This window comes from Panthera onca, chromosome D1 (genome assembly GCF_046562875.1).
Source record: "Panthera onca isolate mPanOnc1 chromosome D1, mPanOnc1 haplotype 2, whole genome shotgun sequence".
Taxonomy (NCBI): domain Eukaryota; kingdom Metazoa; phylum Chordata; class Mammalia; order Carnivora; family Felidae; genus Panthera; species Panthera onca.
The window spans coordinates 39,994,068-40,016,829 of record NC_138348.1 but is presented as its reverse complement, the minus strand read 5'-3'; the positions used below and the strand labels follow the sequence as shown (position 1 = coordinate 40,016,829).

The 22,762-nt window shown below is 50.0% G+C and overlaps 1 protein-coding gene and 1 non-coding gene across 2 annotated transcripts in view; one reads left to right on the top strand and one right to left on the bottom strand.

Annotated features, from left to right (window-relative positions):
- The window catches only part of NAV2 (neuron navigator 2), a 732,958-nt gene that overhangs the window by 223,033 nt on the left and 487,163 nt on the right, over nucleotides 1-22,762 (top strand). The window lies entirely within an intron of this gene.
- On the bottom strand, nucleotides 5,757-5,891 carry LOC132662648 (small nucleolar RNA SNORA1). The gene has a single exon (XR_009602663.1). It is a non-coding gene; the product is annotated as a small nucleolar RNA SNORA1 (small nucleolar RNA).

Here is a 22,762-nt window from a genome sequence, read left to right as displayed (position 1 = left end):
AGGCAATGGAGCTACCAAGATGTGTCTCGATCAGCATACTAATGAGACTGACTTTACTTAAACCGTGTTGGTTAGGGTAATGTACATTTCTAAAACAAACAGATTCCAAAATGGATAAAGGCTCAAACACAATAGAAATTTGTTTCTCATTTACATAGTCATCCAAGGCTGATATTTCTGGTAACAGTGGGTGGCTTTCATCCACCTAGTGATTCAGGAACCCTGGCTCCTTCTACCTTATGGCTTCATCATCCTCTCTAGAGCCTTGAAGTAACCTGCATCTAGCCAATGGAGTTGAAAAAGGGCGCAGGGAAGGCTCACCTTCTTCATATAAGCCTTGGCCCAGAAGTGAGTGTTACCATGCCTTGCATTCCATTGGTGAAGTACACGGCTATACCTAAATGCCAGTGGGGCTGGGGACTGCAGTCGTTTGATGGGAAACCGCTTCACATGGACAACTGTGTGCAAAGGAAGGGGGCACATGAATTTTAGTAGGCAATCAGCAGTATTTGCTATAGAAAGAGAAAAGTATCAAAAGAGAAAAGGCCATCGAAGATTAAATACAGAGAGGATGCCATTGGGTCTAGCACCTGGCCAATAATAAGGACCATAACTATCCTTGTCTGTGAATCCCCATCCCTTAGAGCAGTCCCAAGCATACAGTAGGTGCTGAGTAAATGTCTGTGAAAGAAATAAGTGAAACAGAAATGAGAAAGTGAAAGAAATAAGAAATAAGTGGCCCAGAGTCCAAGGGTTGGCCCAATGTTTCCCCAAAAGGGATCCAGACGCTTATAGTTACTTATTTAATTTACAAGTTGCTTTTATTGAAGGCAGTAAAAAATCATATAAATTTGGGACTATCCCGGACAATTTAGTGTATAGATGTTGTACCCATGTTTCACAGGATTTCTGATTAGAAGATCCCTTCGAGGACATCTACGCCCATAACTGCAAATGTCTCCCAACTCACAAGCTAATGCAGTGACCGCCTGGCATTGGATTCTGCAGGAAAATGTGCTGTGATTGACTAGTGATGTGTACCACAGGCAAGGGGAAGAACAATATGGTAAGCTAAGTTTTTGACAAATCCTATCAAGCCTAAGATTCCCCCATAATTTATATATAGGGGCGAGGCTCAGAGAGGAGAGTGGTGGGCAGCTGCCTTTGGAGACTCGTTGGAAGGCCTGGATGAGGAGGTGATTAGGGCCAGGAACTAAGTAGATAATGACAGAGATCAGAAGAAGGTATGCTGGAAAATTCTCTTGGAAATCCAAGGGAGCCAGGGGCTACAACACTGGTCTATCGTGACTACTTCCGAAAGAGAAAAGTGGAGGCAGAGCACCGTTTCGACTCTTTGACTGACATGCTTTCTACTGAGCTTGGTCAGCCTTAGAGGGGTTGTGGTCCAAAGCGTATCTCCCCAAAATTCATATGTTGAAGTCCTACTACCCGGTACCTTAGAATGTGACTGTATTCTGAGATAGGGTCTTTGAAGACATCATAAAGTTAAAGCGAGGTCATTGGAGCAGACTCCAGTCTAATGTGACTAGTGTCCTTACAAGGAGAGGAGATTAGGACACGGATACGTGAACAGAGGGAAGCCCACGTGAAGACACCGGGAGGAGACGGCCATCTACAAGCCAGGGAGAGAGGCCTCAGAAGAACCTACTCTGCTGACACCTTGGTCTTAGGTTGCCAGCCTCCAGAATTGTGAGAAGATAAGCTTCTGCTGTTCAAGCCACCAAGTCTGTGGGACTCTGTTATGGCAGCCCTAGCAAAGGAAAAGAAGGGGAAAATGAAGTCTGCTGTTCTTGCCTGTGTTTCTGTCTAGGGCATGTGCCATAAGGCAGAGCCATGAAGTCACTGGGCAGTGAGCAGTTGGCTCGAGGCCTTCCTGGGCCTCTAGGACTCCCTGGAGTTTAGAGTCCAGCAGGCATCTCATGGTGACCTGGACACAAAGGGCACCATCCAGTCCATGAGCCCCACAACCCATCACCAACTGGTCCCTCCTCTGTCCCTCCCCGTGCTGCCGGCTGGGGGTCCAGAGCCACAAGGGTCATGGCTCCCAACCCTGGGTGAGCTCGGTCTGGAGCGAAGAAGAGTAGTGTGTTTCCTGGATCCTAAGGCGACGTTGATGACAAAATACGTTATCAATTCAGCAACGGTGTTTCAGGAGGCAAGAAATACTCCCAAATTAATGAGAAGCACGGGTTGGCGGAACTATCCCGATTTTAGTAGAGTAAAAATAGGACCACCTGCACGGCTTTGAATCAAGAAAGTGGAGTCGATCTATGGTTAGAGTACCGGGTGCTTTGTGCTGTTACGGGGAGGGTGGTGGGGAGGGTGTGATTGTTCCTGCCTTGGCGGGAGGTCAGGGCCCTAGAGAGGGGACATCTGAGGAGCAGTGTGCCAGGCCGACAAGTCAGGAAGGGTATTCTCAGCAGAGGGAACAGCACCGGCAAAGGGCCAGGGCGTATGCATATCTGCAACCGTGTACACAGAGGAAGAGACTGAGGTGAGGGTGTTCAGACAGAGCAGCCTGTGAAGTGCCTAGAATGCCATGGCCAAAACCCACTTCCGCTAGAGCAGAGGACGAGCAATGAGGCCTCAGGCCAGGAGGGAGCGAGCCCCAGCCCCGTTCAGAACAGCATTGCAGCCAAACCCGCCCTGGCGGCTCCTCTCCATCAGCGGCTCCCAGAGCGGGAGCACAGGTGCGTGGCAACCAAGAGATGGTCTGTGTAAAGCCACTTGCGAGCTGGTTCTGGAAGGCACACTGAGGATGAGGGAGAGAGGGAAGGAGCGCGTCGGGAGGAAGACGCTCTGAGAGGAAATTGCTCTGCCCCTGCTGAGCACCCTGTGGGGTGTGGGGCAAGTCCCTGCTGCCCTCTGGGCCCCCCCTTCCTCGGGACCTGGTAGTGGAAAACCGTGCGGGTGCAGGAGCCAGCTGCATGGGTTCAAAGCCAGGCGCTCTTGCTTATGATCTTGCTTAGATCGTGTTGTTAGATCAGATTGCTTACATCAGTTGGCCGAATTACATAACCTCTGGGTCTAAGTCTTCTCCTATGTGGAATGGGATAATAATGGTACCTGTTCTTTAGAGTTGCTCTGGGGATTGCATGAGATAATACATGCAAAGCACATTCAACGGCGCCTGGCACGCGTGAAACTCCCCAAATCAGCTATTGTGAAAAGTGGTGGTGATGATGATTGGTTGTGTAGGACTAGCTTAGTGGGTTTTAAATCTTAAACCATGGAACCTTTCTTCCAACATATTTGGAACATCAACGTGCAGAAAAGGTTACATTGAGCTCTTTTTTTTTTTTTTACTGTTTATTTATTTTGAGAGAGAGAGAGCGAGTAAGCCAGCACAAGGTAGGGAGGGACAGAGAGAAGGAGAGGTGGAATCCCAAGCAGGCTCCGTACCATCATGGCAAAGCCCGGTGCAGGGCTCAGAGTCCCAAACCGTGAGATGATGACCTGATCCAAGATCAAGAATCAGACGCTTAACCGACTGTGCCACCTAGGCGCCCCAAGCTCTTTTCGTTGAGGCAGGAGACCCTGAGCCCAGACCCTCAGCACCCCCTTCCCCAGAGCTGTCTCCCAGCCCAGCGGGGGCACCTCTGCAGAAGCCTTAGGCTGCAGAAAACCAAGATTGAAAGCAGCTGTCCCAGAGGATCTTTGAGGTCCCCCTCAGCTGCTCCTTTTTATCTATTTCTTCCTTCTGTAACTTGAGTATACATCTGGAAAAACTATCTATACAGCTCAAAATCATGTTCCAAAAGCATTAGCTGAGCCAGGCCCTGGGAAAAGCCCAGTGAGGGCAAAGCAAAGTGGACACGCGAGCAACAATCCTGACTGCAAAGACCCACAGACAACTAAATACCAACCCCACATTTTTTTAAGCCCATAAATTTTTATTTAAGAAAGTTTACATGTTATGATTCATTCCACTGTCCCTCAGAGTCACTTTAGTTCCTGCAAAGTCTGAGTCAACTTATTTTTAAGATAGACCTTTTTGGGGTGCCTGGGTGGCTCAGTCGGTTAAGCATCCGACTGGCTCAGGTCATGATCTCGCGGTTCATGGGTGTAAGCCCCACGTCCGGCTCTCTGCTGACAGCTCGGAGCCTGGAGCCTGCTTCAGATTCTGTGTCTCCCTCTCTCTCCACCCCTCCCCTGCTCACACTCTGTGTGTGTCTCTCTCTCTAAAAATAAATAAACATTAATTTTTTTAAAAAGATAGGCCTTTTTAAAAGATCTCATGTCTCTTGAATAGACACTTCTCCAAAGAAGACATCCAGATAGCCAAATGACCCATGAAAAAATGCTCAACATCGCTCATCATCAGGGAAATTCAAATCAAAACCACGATGAGGTACCACCTTATACCCGTCAGAATGGCTAACATGAACAACTCAGGCAATAACAGATGTTGACGAGGATGAGGAGAAAGAGGATCTCTTTTGCATTGTTGGTGGCAATGCAAGCTGGTGTAGCCACTCTGGAAAACAGGATGGAGGTTCCTCAGAAAACTAAAAACAGAACTACCCTATGACCCAGCAATTGCACTACTAGGCATTTATCCGTGGGATACAGGTGTGCTGTTTTGAAGGGACACATGCACCCCCATGTTTATAGCAGCACTATCGACAATAGCCAAAGTATGGCAAGAGCCCAAATGTCCATCGATGGATGAATGGATAAAGAAGTGGTGTATATATACAATGGAGTATTACTCGGCAGTCAAAAAGAATGAAATCTTGCCATTTGCAACTACGTGGAAAGAACTAGAGGGAATTATGCTAAGTGAAATTAGTCAGTCAGAGAAAGACAAATATCATATGACTTCCCTCATATGAGGACTTTAAGACACAGAACAGATGAACATAAGAGAAGGGAAGCAAAAATAATATAAAAACAGGTAGGGGGACTAAACATAAGAGACTCTTGAGTATGGAGAACAAACAGAGGGTTACTGGAGGGGTTGTGGGAGGGGGGATGGGCTAAATGGGTAAAGGAGCATTAAGGAATCGACTCCTGAAATCACTGTCGCACTATATAGTAACTAATTTGGATGTAAATTAAAAAAATAAAATTAAAAACAGAAAAAAAAAGTAGAAGAAAAAAAGATCTCATGTCTCTACAAGCTGAAACGCAGAAAGTACATCGCTCTTTTGGCTAGTGATCTAAAATGTATTATTCCTTAAAAAAATATATATAAATAAAATGTATTATTCCTTGGGGCACCTGGGTGGCTCAATTGGTTGAGCATCCAGCTCTTAATTTCAGCTCAGGTCATGATCTCATAGTCATGAGATCAATGAGCCCCGCATCGGGCTCGGTGCTGACAGCACGGAACCTGCTTGAGATTCTCTCTCTCCGTCTCCCTCTGCCCCCACTCTCTGGCACAGGCACAGTCTTTCTCACTGTCACTCCAAATGAGTCAATATTTTTTAAAACATATTGTTCCAGGGGCACCTGGGTGGCTCAGTCGGTTAAGCGTCCGACTTCAGCTCAGGTCATGATCTCACCGTTTGTGAGTTCGAGCCCCGTGTTGAGCTCTGTGCTGACAGCTCAGAGCCTGGAGCCTGCTTCGGATTCTGTGTCTCCCTCTCTCTCTCTCTCTCTCTCTCTGCCCTCCCCTGCTTGCACCCTCTCTGTCTCTCAAAGATAAATAAACATTAAAAAAAGTATTATGTCATAATACATTTCTAAGATGGAGGTCGTGTTGCTTTCAATTTCCCTCGTGATCTTAGCAAAAAAATTGCAGGTCTCGCTGTCACGGTTGCAAGACATTTACTGAGATGGAAGCATGATCTGTGTCTCAGGTTAGCCCCATTAAGAATTTCTGGACACCGGGACCGACGGTGCCCATTCTCATGGGAAGTGAGGCTTCACCTCCTCAGTTTTTAAGACAAGTTATGTCGACGTGACTGTCTCCGCTGGCCGCGGTCGGCCCTGCCATTGCCCTGAGTGTGGTGCACCGGGGTTGACTCTCCCCCGCTAAGGGGCTGCGTCTTGTTCCTTCACCTCCAATCCCTGAGCACAGGGTCTGCGTGTAGCAGGTGCCCAATAAGTCAACACTGGGTCCATCGGATGGAGTTGAATCTGGACACCTCTATGAGGTTGACTCCATCCTGGGTTCAGCGATGACCCAGATAGCCTTCGATACTGACCACACAGAAGTTATTGTCAGGGAAGGAAGATAAATAAGTAAGTACAAGTGTGATAGGGTTCCTAACTCACTGTTGAGACTCAAAACTCCAAAGCCCAAGATAACTGTTGTGGGGCCGTGGGACGCACAAGAGACAGAGGTTGCTAGGTGGGACCTCTGTTGTGGGCAACAGAGGTTGCTTCAGGATCTGCTAGGTCTGGGCCTTGGAACGACCCTGGAAAACTTTATCTTGAGGTCCTTAAATGGACCTCAAGGACCTCCCCGCTTCCTGGGAGCCCAGAACCCACTGTGCAGCTCAGCCTGACTGTTTCAGCATAAACAGAAGGCTGGCCCCTTGTTGTGTACTTTGTTTTAACTGCACGTGCACTTTCCACATTGCCTTTCAACTCGCCGGGCCTTTGCAGGTTACAGTGAAGGAACCCAGTCCCCAGCCTGTCATCCAGAGCCCATCTTCACTGACTGCTCTCTGCTTTTCCTTCATCTGCTGTCGCAACCCTGGGTCGTTGCTGTTCTCCAAGCACTCCCGCCACTTAACCATCAAGTTCTTTCTGTCTGAAATGCCTTTTCCTGTACCGCTATTCCCTTCCACGCCTACTTAACCCTATTCCTCTTTCTTTTAATGTTGTTGTTTTTTTTTTTTTTTTTTTTTGAGTGAGAGAGAGAGGGCATGAGTGGGGCAGGAGCAAAGAGAGAGAGGGAGACACAGAATCCAAAGCAGGCTCCAGTCTCTGAGCTGTCAGCACAGAGCCCGGCGCAGGGTTTGAACTCACAAACTGCGAGATCATGATCTAAGCTGCAGTCGGACGGTTAACCAACTGAGCCACCCAGGTGCCTCTCCTACTCATCTTTCAAAACAATCCCAAATGCCACCTTCTCCAGGAAGCCTTCCTAGATCTCCTCAGTTGAAGTCCTATAGTCTATCTCCTGTCCTCCCACAGAACTTAGGTTCTGCTTGGGTTTGAGTTATATCTCTTACTTTGGTCACTATGTTATAAGCTTGACTAGAGCAAAGATTTTTACCTTAGTGGTCTTTGTACCCACATATATATATGGGAGGTCTATGGATTTGGGCTTCAATTTCTCAGTCTTTCTGGGTATGTGAGCTTAGGCAAGTTATCTAATGTACCTTAGTCTTAGCATTCCTGTCCAAAAAATGGTAAAAAAAAAACCAAAAAACAAAAAACAAAAAACCCTTCCTCATAAGCTTATTGTGAGCATTAAATGAAATGACTTCTATGGTGTAATAATGAAAATGACATAATAATCATGAGAGCTAATATTGATTAAGTACTCGCTTAGGCACTGATCTAAACTCTTTACCGTTCGTTTAAAACATGGATTTGCAGAAGTTGCAAAATAGTACAAAGAGTTCCCTCACACCCTCCACCTGGTTTTCTCCAGTGGTTACATCTTACATAATTGTAGTATAGTATAAAAACTAGGAAAAAGACATCCTTATGATGGCGTGTGAGTGTAGTTATACGTTGTTTTATCATTTGTGTAGATTTGTGGAACCACCACCGCAATGACGGTGCAGATCTATTCTGTCTCGGCAAGGATCTCCCTTGTGCTACCCCTTTATAGGAATACCCAGCCTTCTCCCTTCTTCCATCCCTAACTTCTGGCAACCATTCATATGTTCTCCATCTGCAGAATTTTGTCGCTGCAACAGTGTTATCTACATGGAATGACATAGTACGTGACCTTGTAAAACTGGATTTTTTTCACTCAGCGTAATCTATCCAAGTTGTTCTGTGTACCAATAAATAGTTCATCCCTTTGTTGTTGCTGAGTAATATCCCAGGGTATGGATGTACCATAGTTTAACCATTAAAGGACTTCTGGGTTGTTTCTAGCTTGGGCTATTCCAAATAAAGCTGGGTATATAGATTTTATTTGAACGTAAGTCTTCATTTCTCTGGGATGAATGCCCAGGAGTACAGTTGTTAGGTTATATGACAAGGATATGTTTAGTTTTTTAAGAGTCACCTGTTTCCCAGAGTGGCTGTACCATTTTACATTTCCTCCAGCAATGTATGAGTGACTCAGTTTTTTCACATCTTTCCCAGCATTTGGTGTTATCACTATTTTTTATTTTAGCTGTTCTAACATGTGTATGGTGGCATCTCATCAGGGACTTAGTTTTCATTTCCCCAATAGCTAGTGATGTTGCACATCTTTTCAGGTGCTTATTTTCCATCTATATATCCTCTTTGGTAAAATGGCTTTTCCTGTCATTTGCTCGTTTTCTAATTGAATTGCTTGGTTTTTTAATGCGGAGTTTGGGGAGCCCTTCTATATGCTAGATAGGAGTCCTTCGTTAGCTATGTGGTTTGCACCACTTGCTTGTGTAATCCTCATAACATTCCCATGAAGAGGACACGAAGATTGTTTCGATTTACTAGATGAGGCAGTCGAGGCACCGAGCGGTTATTCTGACGCCCGGCACACAGCAGACGTTTAGTGAATAATCACGGGGAGCTTTACACAGATGGAGCTCAGACTAAGGCACACACAACTCATGGTGCTTTCGTGGAAATGGTGGGGCAGCTGGAGATAAGGTAAGAAGATTCAGGTTGAAGCCGCAGATAGGGGACTTAATACCTGGCCGCAGGCCCATTTGACAGGCTGAGAAGTTGAGGTACAACAATTAAAATCGACTTCCGTCTGTCCAGAAGTCCCAGTAAGCCTGCTAAGACTGTTCCTTCTTTCCATCGACATCCTATCCCTCTCCTAAATTGCAAGTTTAATGCACAGCCGGCCAGTGTCCACCTCAGGGTCTTGTTTCTAAGGGAGGGGATTTCTCCCATGCCTGCCCTTTCCAGGGTGCTGGGAGGCCGCCTGCTGTCATGGGAGGCACAGGGCCGGGAGTCAGAGTGCCTGGGGCTGGTCCCAGCCTGCCGGTGACTAGCGTGGAAACTGAGTGCTGTACTTTCCTGAACTTTCCATCTGCACATCTGTCAAAGGGGAGAAACAACAGGCGCTAACTGGCAGGGCTCTCCCCTTTCTATGGGTTTCTGTGTAAGCTTTCTATGTAACCTTGACCCAAGAGCTTAAGATTTCTAAGCCTCGGTTTCCTTATCTGGAAAATGGGGACAATCACAGTTCCTACCTCAGAACATCTGGGCAAAGATTATATGAGACGATGCATATCAAATATTTACACAGATCTTATCTCAAGAGGAATATGCTTCACACAAACTAATGCTTATTGAGCACTGACTTTGTGCCAGATCTGCTTGTCTTAAGTTGGGCTCATCCAAAATAAGATTAGGCACCAGAAAAGGGTATAGATGCAGGAAGTTTATTTGGGAGGGGATCCCAGGAAGCAGAGTGAGAGAGGGGCAAGGAGACGAGGAAGGGAGTGCTTCCATGGGCCAGTGGGGCTCAGCCCCACTGGGCACCCTCTGAGAGACTGGGGGGGATACTCAGACTTTTAATTTTTTTTTAATGTTTATTTTTGAGACAGAGAGAGAGAGAGAGAGAGACAGCATGAGTGGGGGAGGGGCAGAGAGAGAGAAGGAGACACAGGATCTGAAACAGGCTCCAGGCTCTGAGCTGTCAGCACAGAGCCCGAAGTGGGGCTCAAACTCGGGAATGGCGAGATCATGACCTGAGCCAAAGTCGGACGTGGAACCAACCGAGCCACCCGGGTACCCCTGGGGGGGATATTCAGAATCCCTGCACTGAGGAGTCCTCATCGGCTGAGAGCTGCTCCTGGGGTATTAATTCCACCACACTGACACTCGCCTTGGGCTCGCGCTAAGTGTGTCCCACAGCCAGAGAGCACCCTCAGGAGAGTGACTCAGGATGCTGTTGGCACATGCTGGGAAACTGGACTACCTCCAAGGGGACATGAGTGGTGCTGGTGGCCTGTGCTCCACTGCTTCACCCACTTAAAATGTTAATCCATTCAGGGCCTACATCAATTCTATGAAATGGGCACGATCTCTATCCCCATTACAACCCAGCTCCCAAACACGCTAAAGAAACTCAACCTTCCACAAGGCAATGCTAATCCTTGCTCTGTGCAGTGAGTGCACTCTAAGATTTTCTGGTCTTCTTGTTTGTTTGTTTGTTTGTTTGTTTAATCATGTTATTTTTAAAATGCTATTTGTCGGGGCACCTGGATGGCTCACTCGGTTCTGTGTCGGACTCCTGACTTCGGCTCAGGTCAGGATGTCACAGGTTCATGAGTTCGAGCCCCGCCTCTGGCTCTGCACTCAGCCTGCTTGGGATCCTCCCTCTCTCTCTATCCCTCACCTGTTCACACTCTGTCTCCCTCAAAATAAATAAACTTAAAACAGTCTTTTAAAATAATAAGGAGGAAAACATTTTTAAAAATTTGAAAACTGCTATTTATTACCCACTAAACTGGTTTCATAATCCAGTAATGGGCTGCAATCCACGGTTTTGGAAAAAGCCGGTGCCCTAACATTCTGTTTACTAGGACAATGTTGATGGCAGTGATGATGTCATAGGCTGGCATCAGGCCCGGTGCCCAGAAGGTGCCCAGAGAATGTTGGTTTCCTTGCTTGCCTTCCTGGCAAACCAGAGCCTGCGAGCAGCTGCCTTCCAGGCTTGCAGACAGAGGCTTGGGCTGGCCCCAGCGTGTCTCCTGCTCTGACCCAGACTTGCCTCGGTGGGGTCTACACAGCCCCCTCCCTGGAGATGGGCACCATCTTGGGCTGTGACCTTCAAGACACCAGCTCCCCAGAAGCCAGCCCCTCCTTGGGAGGCGAGGTTATGCCCTGTCCCCACGATGCTGTCACTTCCTTCCCCTGAGTCTTTCTGAGTGGAGATTGTTCCCCTAATCAGGATGGAGACGCAGCTCATTACAAGCTGGTGAGGCAACGGCTCTGTGCTCCCGGCCCGAGACAGGCTGTCTGGGAGCTTGGCCAGCTTCCCGCTGCCCCGAACACCAGGGCAGTGGCCTCAGAGCTGAGCCAGCCCTCTGGGTTTGTTTGCCCCCTTCCCAAGGGACAGAGGCAGACAGACACTCTACTGAGACCTCCATGGCTTCCACTGCTGCACAAACTCTGCCATGCTCAGATGATGAGTTTGCTGCTTCTGAGAGCATCCGAACAGCTCCTGTAATAACAGCTGGCATTTACTGGACATTTGTCGTGTGCCGAGCACTGTACAGAATGCTTTATATGCAGCATGTTGTGTAGTCGTTATCGCAAACCCGCTAGATAGGCATGATTAGCCCCACTTTGCGGATGTAGAAACTAAGGCATGGAATGTTTTGGTAACTCGACAAGCTCTCCAGTCGACTAGAAGGGGGCCACATCCAGCTGTCCCCACTGACGCCGCACCTGCCTCATATCGCCATGTTGCCTGTGAGAATGCGACCCAACGTTTCCCCGTCCTTCTGGGTTCCAACCTCGGCTTCCCTCTCTGTAGCGGCCAGGTGAGTTCCGACAGGTGACATCACTTCTCTGAGCCCGGTACCCTCATCTCTAAAGCAGTTCCTCATGGCACGTCCTTCCTAAGGTTGCTAGGAGGAATAAATGAAATCGTGTGTACACGTGCATCTCTTGGCCCTCGAGACAAGTTAGAGGTGCTCAGTGAATCTATTTATAAAAGAGCCAACTCAGCTCTTTTCCCACTGACTTGACAATAGCCTGCGGCCCTTTCCCAAAGGCATGATGTCACCATCCCCAGGGGGACGGCAGCCCATCTAGAAACCTCCATGTGCTCCTCAGCTTCTCCCGTTCGAGCCTTGTCTCGCTCTGCTGCCTGGCCGTACTGACTTCCCCGGCAGAAACCTCCAGAATGACTAAGATCTCTTGGAGGACTGTGAAGAAGCCGTTCGTTTTCTCTAACAACAGACCCCTCCGCCCGGGGAACCAGGGGGCTGGAGCGGTGGCTGCAGAGCGGTGGTGCTGAAATCCTCGTTAGCTGTGGTTTAATTACTGCCTGCAATATAGGTTTTTAATAACCGTGAGTCCCAATTAGTTGCTCGTTACTTCAGAAATAATTACCGATAGTGGCCCTTTGTCTTTGTTGTAATTCCTGCTTCATTCTCAAGCTGCAGGAATCTGAGTGAAAAACTTGGGGGTTCCGGGGGTGCGTGAGGAATGTTTGCACAGAACCGTCGGTGTGGCTAGGGTGCATGCACCTGTCTGAAAGGGCCATCCCTGACCCCTGAAGACACCTCTGGAGTCAGGGAAAAGCCCGGGGCCTTTATCGTGAGCAAAGGATGGAGATGGGGTTCTGCTGTCGAGGGCAAGTGGGTCTGAGACATGCCGCCCTCCTCGCAGAGAGACCACAGAGCTGCCGGCTTCCGGTTGTGAACCGTGCCTGTGCCCTGCCCTTCTGCGGTCCCGGGGGGCCGGCCTCCGGTCACTAACCACAGCAGCGACAGGCACAGCCGGATGGCAGAGCTGCTTTCCAGTGCAAGCAGGGGCTGTGCCCGTTCCTTTGCGGGGACAGAGCCCCAGTCTCAGCCACGCTTCTGGTCTGCCATCTATCCGGGCCTTTCTACCACACCGAGGTGAACTTGGGAATGCCGGGGGGACCTCAGAGCTCTCACTGCACCTGTGGCACGCACAGCCATCAGCCATCCGTGCTCCCTCACAGCTGTGCACAGGTAAGGCCATCGCGGCTTTGTTCTAGGCACGACGGTCTCCTGGCTTCCGGGAATCCTTCTTTGGTCTGACCCGCTTTCATGCTGCTTTGCCTTTTCAACTTTTGGTCTGTTGCACTTGTGAGAACGTTGTAGTGCCGGGGAGCTATTGTCTACTGAAGCCGTGTGGTAACTACAGGTAACGCATCGGGTACTCAGGATACGCCAGCTCCTTTTCCAGGTGCGCTAGACATACTGACTCATTCAATCCTCGCAGACAACTCTCTGAAGTGGGTACGTTTATTATCATCAGCTCCGATTTGCAGATGGGGAAACGAAAGCACACAGAAAGGTCAAGCATTTGCCCAAGGTCACCCAGCACATCAGTGGCAGAGCTGGGGGATCCCTTCACAGGAGGTTTGGCTCCATAGCCAAGCTTTTGCCCAGTAGGTCATCCTTCCTCCGACTGGAAGAGCCTGAACCCCTGGAACTGGGGGCATTGCAATGCAAATACCCCCCCCCCCCGTATTTTCTTTAGTCAGTTCTGAATAATACATTCAGATATACTCTATAAATATTAATATGAATAATATATAATATATTCTTTCATGGCCAGGGTTTTTTTTTTTTCTTTTTTAAAAAATCCTTGTGTTGCTTTTTCACTCCGACTGCGTTCCCTGAAAGCTTCTCCCCATGTGGACCTTCCAGGGCACTTCCAGCCAGATGACCTCCATTTCCAGTGTTTCTACAGCTTTATTCGTCATGAATAAAATGGGCAGGGAACCTTTGGGACCCAGCCCCGGGACTGTGACTTCAGCGGCCCTCATTCTGAGGTGACACGGTCCCCCTTCCCCATCATTCTGGCCAGCTCTCAGCCCTTTTCAATGTGTCCTGTCCCCGTTCCCTCATGACCGTCTTGTCAGGGGAAGAAGCCACGTTGCTGAGCCAGTGTTTTCTTTTTTCCATCATGTTCTTTGGTCTCCTTCCTCCTGAGCGTCCTTTTCAAGGAAATTGCAAACCGTTTGTCTGGAGGAACCTGCTGAAAATTCATCCTGTCTCTTGCTTTTTCTTTTTGCCTCCCGTTCATTGAATCGTTGAGCCCACATCGCAGTGCTGTCTTACGGTTCATAAGCTGGGCTCTTCTGTGTTTGGAAGTTCATTTGGAAAACAGTGTCCGAGAGGCCGAAATGCTCCACTTCATCCCCGACACAAAGGGGCCGTTTGAAGGTGCAAAGGGCCCGGGATTAAGTAAGTAAGCAAACAAGCATGGCCTTTGAGTAGAGGAGTATGGGCGGGTGGGGAGAAAAGAAAATGGCCTCATGAAACCGTGCCTCAGTTTATTTAGACCAGAGGGGCTCATTTGTGCGCGTTCTACACTCATGTCCCAGAGCTTCAAGGAATGCCCCTGTGTGCTACTCCGTAGGCACCGGGGATCTTGCCAGAATCCCTTGATGTCCAGGCTTTTTGAAGTGTCGAGTGAAATGTGGGCTGAGGGGCTGTTCTGCTTGAGAATCGGTGTGAGGGGAACCTGGTCCAGGTGCCCTTACTGGGAGTTTCCCCTTCTGTCCGAGGGCTTATCTGTGCCTCTCCTCTCTCTAGCTCTTCCCCTGACAGCATCCAGAAACATCGCAAGCCTCAACAGGTGATATCTCTTCTTTTCCTCTCTCTCCAAACTGATCCGCATTGTGTCTTAGCTTCGTCCTCCAAACAGACCCCGAGGGAGGGATGGCCATGCAAGTCGTTGATTTGGGAACTGATCCCATGGGCTATTTATTCACTGATTCACATGCCTCAGGATGCTCCTGGGGTGTGAGCACCCCAGCGCTACCGGCCTGCCCTCTTCGATGGTCCAGCATCCCCCTCAGAGAGAGAGAGAGGGAGAGAGAGAGAGAGAGAGCGCCTCCATGCAGAGGGGCACTGTTACCATTGTGAGTGACCGCTAGGCCAGGCCAACAGCGATGCCTGAATGTCAACAGCATCTGCTACAGCAGCCAGATGGTCTAACACCACCACGAGTGTGGAACAAAACAATAACCATGGCCAGTATTTACCTCTAACCACTAACCAGCTATGTGTATATTAACCTTACCGGCCCCCAAAACCTCAGAGATAGGACTGCTGTCATGGATTTTGGAACTGGAATAAGTAGGTTCAAATGTCATCTTTTCGGCTGAGCGGTTGGTTGTGTGACTCAGGCAAGTTACCTAGCCTCTTTAAGCCTCAGTTTCCACACCTGCAAAATGGGGATAACTATAGTACTTATTTCAGAGGGTTGTGTTGATGCTCAAAATCGCTGACACATATAAAAGCGCTTGCAACAGGGGCACCTGGGTGGCTCAGTCTGTTAAGCGTCGGACTTCAGCTCAGGCCATGATCTCGCGGTCCGTGAGTTCGAGCCCTGCGTCGGGCTCTGTGCTGGCAGCTCAGAGCCTGGAGCCTGCTTCGGATTCTGTGTTTCCCTCTCTCTCTGTTCCTCCCTGGCTCGTGCTCTATTTCTGTCTCTCAAAAATGAATAAACGTCTTAAAAAGTTAAAAAAATAAAGGCACTTCAACAGTAGCTGGCATACGTTAAGTGTTCAATAAACCCTAACCATTGGTGTCATTCTACAGACAAGGACTTTGAAGCTCAAGGAGGTTATTATGAGCTGAAGGTTGTGTAGCCATCAAACGGTGGACTCAAGGCCTTAACTCGGGCCTTCTGCAGCAACAATCACCACTTTCCTACTCTGCCACATGACCTTGTAATCATTTATGTGTGAGGAAGCACTTTATAAACTGTAAAGTGCTCCCTAAATGCTTTGGTTATGTGCTGACTCTGTCTCAGTCCTTGTAACAGCAGATACAGTCTTGTTCGCTCAAGAGCTCTCGTCTGGTTTTTGAACTCTGCTATCTGTCATCGCTCCACAGCTGGCACTGGGCGCGGAGCCTGGCTGGACGTCAGCTAAGCAGATGAGTTGCCAGAGGCCCCAGGACAGGCCCCGCTCACACCTCCCGTCAGAGCTCCCACCTTGGAACTTCTGTCCGAGTCAGGCCCTCCCCACCACTTGCCCCCGATGCTGTCTCTGTCCCACTCCGCACTGTCTTCTGCCTGCTCCAGGGATTGCCGTCACCCACACCACGGCCTCCGTAGTGTGGTGTCTCCTTCCCCTTGCCTCCCCCAGCAGCCCCCCCCCCCGACCACCGCCCCCCACCCCCCCGGGCTCAGAGCATCCCTCTACTTTCTCCAACCCCTACCCCGACATGTGCTCATCACAAGCTCCTCACGAGCTGCTTTCTCCCCACTCTGACCCCAGGTTCAAGGGCAGAGATGGGTGGCATTCATTCCTTTCTTCGTCTGTTTGTCCACTGTGGTTCCAGCCACCGTATCCGTTTGGGTAATTGACTAGGAAATGGGGACCCACACATGGAGATCATTGCATGACTAGAGGAGCTCAGTCTACAGGGAGACTGGCATGCGAACACCACTGGCGATGACAACGAATCTTGGTGGGGACCCAGAGCTGAAGGCGCCCCAAATCTCGGGCCTTCTGTCTCCACGAAGTGGAGTCAAGGAAGCCCTTACAGAGGTGACACTGGAGCTCGGCCATTAGATCAGGATTGATTTGGTTGGAAGGAAAAGCAGTTTTCTCAAGGAAAAGCCAGGTCGAGGGAAAGTGGGGTGGGGAGGTGGATAACAGAGAAGTACAAGGGAGCCTTTGGAAAGCAACGAGCAGGACCTTCCCTCTGGGAGCCAGAGAGTCGTCATGACCCCTGGTCTCCTTTGTCGCTGGTGTCCATCCTGCACATCTCTGCTCAGCTCCCTTTCCCTGTACGACCCCATGTGTCCCAGCTCTGAGCCTGGATGACCTTCCTCCATCAGCGCCCGCCCTGTGGCCTCACCATGCAGTTCCCAATGCCCGTGCCACTGTCCGGCCCAGCCTGGGCCACCTGCCTATCCTTGGTCCAATCAGCTTTGGCCAGGGAAGCAGGGGCATCTAAGTGCAGAAAGGTCACCTCAGACCCAGCACGGCTGGGAGCCCAGGACTGCATCTGTACAACAGTCTTGAAGGGGAGCATGCGAATTTCCTGTGGCTGTTGTAACAAATAACCACAAACTTGGTGCCTTAAAACGACAGGAGTTTATGCCCTCACCGTTCTGGAGGCCAGAAGTCCAAAATCAAGGTGCTAGCAGGTGTCTGGGACGTGTCTGTTCCATGCCTCTTCCAGCTTCCGATGGCTCTGGTGTTTGTTGGCTTGGGGCCACAGCACTCCAGTCTCTGCCTCTGTCTTCACATCTTCTTGTCCTATGTATCTTCTCTCCATCTCGTCTCTCACGAGGACGGCTTGTGATTGGATGCAGACCTCACCCTAATCCATGATGATCTCATCTTGAGATCCTTAACTTAATTACATTTGCACAGACCCTTTTTCCATATAAAGGTCACCGACACAGGTTCTGGATGGACATATCATTGGGGGGGGGCACCATTCAACCCCCTCTAGTGAGTCTGACAGATGGACCAAGCTGAAGGAACAGTGTGAGCAAAAGATCACCGTGACTCAGGGGACAATGACACACTACTGCTCCAGGAGAACAGGGTTTGCTGATGGCAATAGAGGGATCTGAGGCCGGGTGGGACCAGACCCCAAGAGAGCTTCTATATGATACAGTAGTTTCGCCCTGTGGGCAGCAAGGGGCCACAGGTGGTTCTTAAGCAATGAAGGAGCATCATATGATCTGTGTTGTGGCAAATGAAACTGGGCACAGCATGGAGCTGTCTTAGAGGGGGATAGGAATGGAGGGAGAGAGTTGTTCAATAAATGGTTACAAAGCACCTACTATGTGCCTGGCATGTTTCTGCAGACTTAGAATAAAGCACTGGGGAAAAGCAACGAAGCCACTGCTATATTAGGGCTTAAAATAGAGGAAGGAGGGGGGAAAAACCCACAAAACCCCCAGATTTATAATATTAACCAGCAATAAGCTAAAAAGGAAAATCAAGCAGAGAAATGGGCATAGCACATGATGAAAGGTTTTTCTTTTTTTCTTTTTATTTGGGCGGGGGGGGGGGAGTATTTGTTTATTTTGAGAGAGAGAGAGAGAGAGAGAGAGAAGAGAGAGAGGGAGAATCCCAAGCAGGCTCCTCACTGTCAGCATGGAGCCTCACGCAGGAACTCAAACTGACAAACCGTGAGATCATGACCTGAGCCTAAATCAGGAGTCGGACGCGTAACCGACTGAGCCACCCAGACGCTGCTGAGGAAAGGTTTTTATACGGGAGGTTCGAGGAAGACCTCTCTGATGAGGCGACGTGTGGGCAGAACCTGACGGAAGCGAAGGAGGAGCCCTAAGGTTTCTGAGGGAACAGTGTTTTAGGCAGAGGGAATAGAAAGTGCAAATGCCCGAGGCGGGAGCATTCTTGGCAGGTTTAAGGAGCAGGAAGGAAGAGAGTGTGGCTGGGGAAAGTGAGCAAGGGGAAGAGAAGGAGGTGATAACATCCCAGAGGAGGGGGGTCTGGGTCACGTAGGACCTTCTAGGCCCTAGTGAAAACTTGGCTTTTTATTTTATTTTATTTTTTTTTTTAAATTTTTTTAACGTTTATTTTTGAGACAGAGAGAGACAGAGTATGAACAGGGGAGGGGCAGAGAGAGAGAGGGAGACACAGAATCTGAAACAGGCTCCAGGCTCTGAGCTGTCGGCACAGAGCCCGACACGGGGCTCGAACCCACGGACCGTGAGATCATGACCTGAGCCGAAGTCGGACGCTTAACCGACCAAGCCACCCAGGCGCCCCAAAACTTGGCTTTTTAAAGGATTACTCTGGAGGCTGTGTGGAGGAGAGATTGAGGGCCAGGACGAGAGAGTAGCATAGGCTACTGCAGTAGTGTGTACGAAAAGTGACACTTAGCTTGGAGTGTGGTGTCGGTCGGGGGCTGAACCCACCGGAGTCTGAATGTAAGTGTGGAATTGACAAAATTTGCAGGTGGATTGCCTGTGGGGTATGAGAAAGAAAGGAGAGAAAAAAAAATGACTCCAAGCCTTGGGACCTGAGCCACAGGAAGGATGCGGTTGTCGTACTGAGATGGGGGACCAAGGAAGGACTGGGGTGTCCCAGGTGGGATCAAGAGGTTGTTGCTGGTGGTTTGGGACATACTAAGTTATTGAACCTTGCTTTGTGCCGAGCCATGTTCTAGATGCCTCACGGGTATTAACTCCTCTGAAACTCACAGCAGCCCCGTGAGATGCATATGGTAGTGCCCCATTGACTGGTGACGAAACTAAGGCACTGAGAACTTAGTTACCTTCCCTGCGGTCTCCTGGTGAGGGAGCTCAGGTAGGTTCCCGATCACGACATAGGACGGCCACTGGACTTTTGGAGAGGTCGAGGGGGGGAGGCAGGGCAAGGGGTATTTGGGAGAAAAACGCCCAGAGGAGATGCTGATGGGCCCCCACCCAGCCTCCTCTCGGCTCTTATTCTCATCTAGATCTTTACGCCTGGGGAGAAACTCCTGGCCCTCCAGCCCAGCCTCAGCTAAGATTCTCTCACAAGGGGGGTAAGGTCGCGCTCCTCTATGCTGATTTTAAGTGGATTTGCCATCATTCCCTCTTGGTCTGTTTGTGAGATGCTGGCTTTGTTTCTATCTACTTAAAAAAAAAAATACACCGTGGCGGGCGCGGGGGGTGGGGGTGGGGGAGAGGGGGGCGGGGAAATAACTCAGTGGAAACGTTGAAAGTTTCCGGGTCCAAAACCATTTATAAATATTATTCCTAAAAAATGAAAAAAAAAATCATGAAAAGTGGCCTAGGCTGTGTCTAGCCCAGAAGGCCTGAAGAGGGGGAGGCCGGGAGAGCAGAGAGGAGGGAGGAGGGCCCACGCCCGGCCTCGCAGACAGAGCCTTCCTGGCAACGCTGCCTCCTTGGCTTGATTTGTTTGGGAAGGATTCATTCTGGAGGCTGCCTTTTTCTGAGAGCTTCGACCGAGGACCCGGAAAAATGGGTCATTTCTTTTGTTAGCTTCGACAGGTTTCAGATTCAAGGCCCCAGGCCCAGGCTGTGCTGTGTCCCCAGGACGCCCGGGTAGGGTGCCGTCCCCTGCAACCTGCCGCTGCTCTTGGAGGCTGTGAGGGCAGAGAGAGCAGGCCAATAATTCCAGGAAGTCGGGGTCTGTGGAATCACACCAGTTCAGACCAAAGCAAAAGATTGATGGGAATTAGCAAGAGGTCTGCATTCAGGACTGGTTTTGAATTCTATAATTGTGTCTGTTTGAGCTCCGTGTAAGGGCTCATAATCGCTCAGAGGCAGTTCAGCAGAGAGGCAGGAGGGGGGTGGCTAGCTTTACTGAAGAGTTGGGGCTAATTTGTGGCTGGCTTCTTGGTAGCACAAGCCAAGCTCCTTTGTTTGCCTGTCAAGATCCCGCATGGGCTTATTTGCTTTTTATTTCCAAATGTATTGGCTATTGGAGACTGTTATGGGCCAAGCAGTTCACTGGATGTTTTCACAATTGTTGCTTTATTTAGTCCTTATTCTAATCCTGACGTCTAAATGTTTAGTACTCACTTATCGAGAGGAAACTGAGGCTCAGGGAGTTAGCCTGCCTCAGGTGTCACAGCCGATGAGGGTCAGAGCCCCAGCCCTGTGTCCAGAGCTCCCCCGTGACTCCACCCTCGCGCCTCTCTTTTCCACCTGCCTCTCTCTTATCTGCCTGCACCCCCCCCCCCCCCCCAGCTGCTACAGCTAGGCTACGCTGGGTCCTACCCCTGCGTCTCTACCTGGTGAGTGTCAAATCCACATCCAAATCCCTGAGCCCTGCCCTAGCCTTGCTCCTTCTCCAGAATGGCACTCTGGGGAGCCCCAAAGGCCGGAAGAAGTGAGAGCGCTCTTAATTACCTGTGCTGAGAGGCGTGGCGCCCAGAACACTGTGGAAGTCAAGAGAAAGGCCCCCTGCCAGCCCTTGCCTTGTTTCTGTGTCATCGTTTACCCTGATGCTTTTCTCAGGCCAAGTGCGGTCCGCAAGGTGGGCCAGCAGCACGGCCCCGCCTGAGGTCTCCTCGAAATGCAGAGTCAGGCCCTGCATCTTAGGTCTGCATCTCAGCAAGGCCGCATGTGATTCAGGGCCCACACCCTGAAGCTGGAGGGGCGCTACTCTGGCTGGGGTACTCCCTCCACACCCACGGCCCAGGGCCCGGGCCAGGGAAGGGAGCAGGGGTTTGCCCACAGCTGGGCGCTGTTCCCCTCCTCCCTGGTTAGAGACCCTCTCTTATTTCGTATCCTCTGGAGTCTGGTGAGGGCACAGTGGGGAAGTGACCCCAGCTTCACAGTTAGCCTTTCAGCTTCTGCTCAGACGGGCCCCTGGGGGTGAGCGTGACCCCCCATCCTGACTTCTTTCCCAGATCTCCCCTCTTGTCTGCCCTTGGAGCTGGGAACCCTCTGGGTCCAGGGCAGAAACAGGATGATTCCTTCTTAGCCTTCCTGTCTCCGCTCAGCACAGGGACCAGTTCTGCAAGGCAGCCCCCGCCTTGGTGAGCAGGGAGGCACTGCCTTTGCAGGCAGAGCTGGGGCACCTGTCATTTGAGGTGGCGGCCAACGGATGGCCGGTCCTGCATTTAAACGTGCCCGGCTGCTACTTGAGCCCATCCTGAAGGTTTCCTGCCCCATCAGCGGATTGTACTTCTTGCTGCAGAGGTGGGAGTAAGTGGCCACTTCTCCTTGCAGACTGACTGCTCCACTCCCCAGCTCAGCTCTTCCCCCTACAAGCCTCAGAGCTTCTGATGGATGGGTCTAGCCAGCCTGAGAACACTGCTGGGGGGGACAAGAGGGAAAGCAGGTCCATTGAGCAGGACCGCAAGATGGGAAGCTCAGATTACAGGCGTCTAATCACAGCATGGAAGAGAGGCTTCAAGCCCAGAGGGAACCCAGGAAAAAAATATTTCATGCCTTTTGGAAACCTTTCAGCAGAGATTCCTCCAACGAGATAACTGCCCCCAGAACCCTAGTGTTATTTCTTTACCATCATTCATTTTGACACCAGATCAGGGGCTAGGTGCAAGAGCTACCATGGGTCGAGAGCGATTTCTCTCGGGGGCGCTGTGCGATGCACATAAACGCAGTGTCTCACTGGGTACCCAGAACCACCCTATTCTCCCATTTCACAGATGAGGAAAAGAACAGTAACAAACCCAGAGACCACAGCCGGTAGGAACCAGCATTCAAATCCAGCTTTCGGCACTGTTCTGCATCACCGTGTTCTACGCCGTTCCACATCCCAACAGAGCATGTGGGCCGGTTTAGGACTTTTCAGAGCTCCATTTGTCCAATAAAAGGTCTGGGGTCCTTCTTGTAGAACGCACTTTTAACTGCAAAAATGTAGGTACATTTACAAGTGGTAAAAAATTGCCATTGGGACTGGGGCCGCCCTCCCCCCGTCATTCACCCTCCTGCCCTCTCTTGCACGGTACCCGGAATGCCAGCTGAAGATCTGCAGATGTCACTGCGAAAAGAGAGCACAAGGAAAGCAAAGCCAACTGCCTGGCAGTGCTTATTAGTGCGTGAAGACAATGATACCCTTGATGTCTTTCAGAGGAGGGGGTGTGCAGGCCAAATCCACTTCGGCATGTGAGCCCCTCTCCACACAAAGGTTCAATTGAGAGGAGAGCGTCCATTCATTTTGAGGAAACCTGTCCTGTGTCAGCCATGGTCTGGGAGAGAAAAGATGTCCATATGCCATCTGGGCAAGTCCCATCATACACACACACACACACACACACACACTCACTCTCTCTCTCTCTCTCTCTCTCTCTCCCAGAAACTCTGGTTGTACTGACACTAGGAAATATAAATTCTCCTGTGAGAAACAGTTTCTCTCTCTCTCTTCTGAAGCCAGCTGTATTAGTCTCCTACTGCTACTGTAACAAATTATCACTAACTTTGTGGTTAAAGCAACACAAATTTATTATCTTCTGGATGTCAGAGTCTAAAATCAAGATGTCAACAGGCTGCGGCAACTTCTTACTCAACACGTCTCTGGAGGCAAGGGAAACAA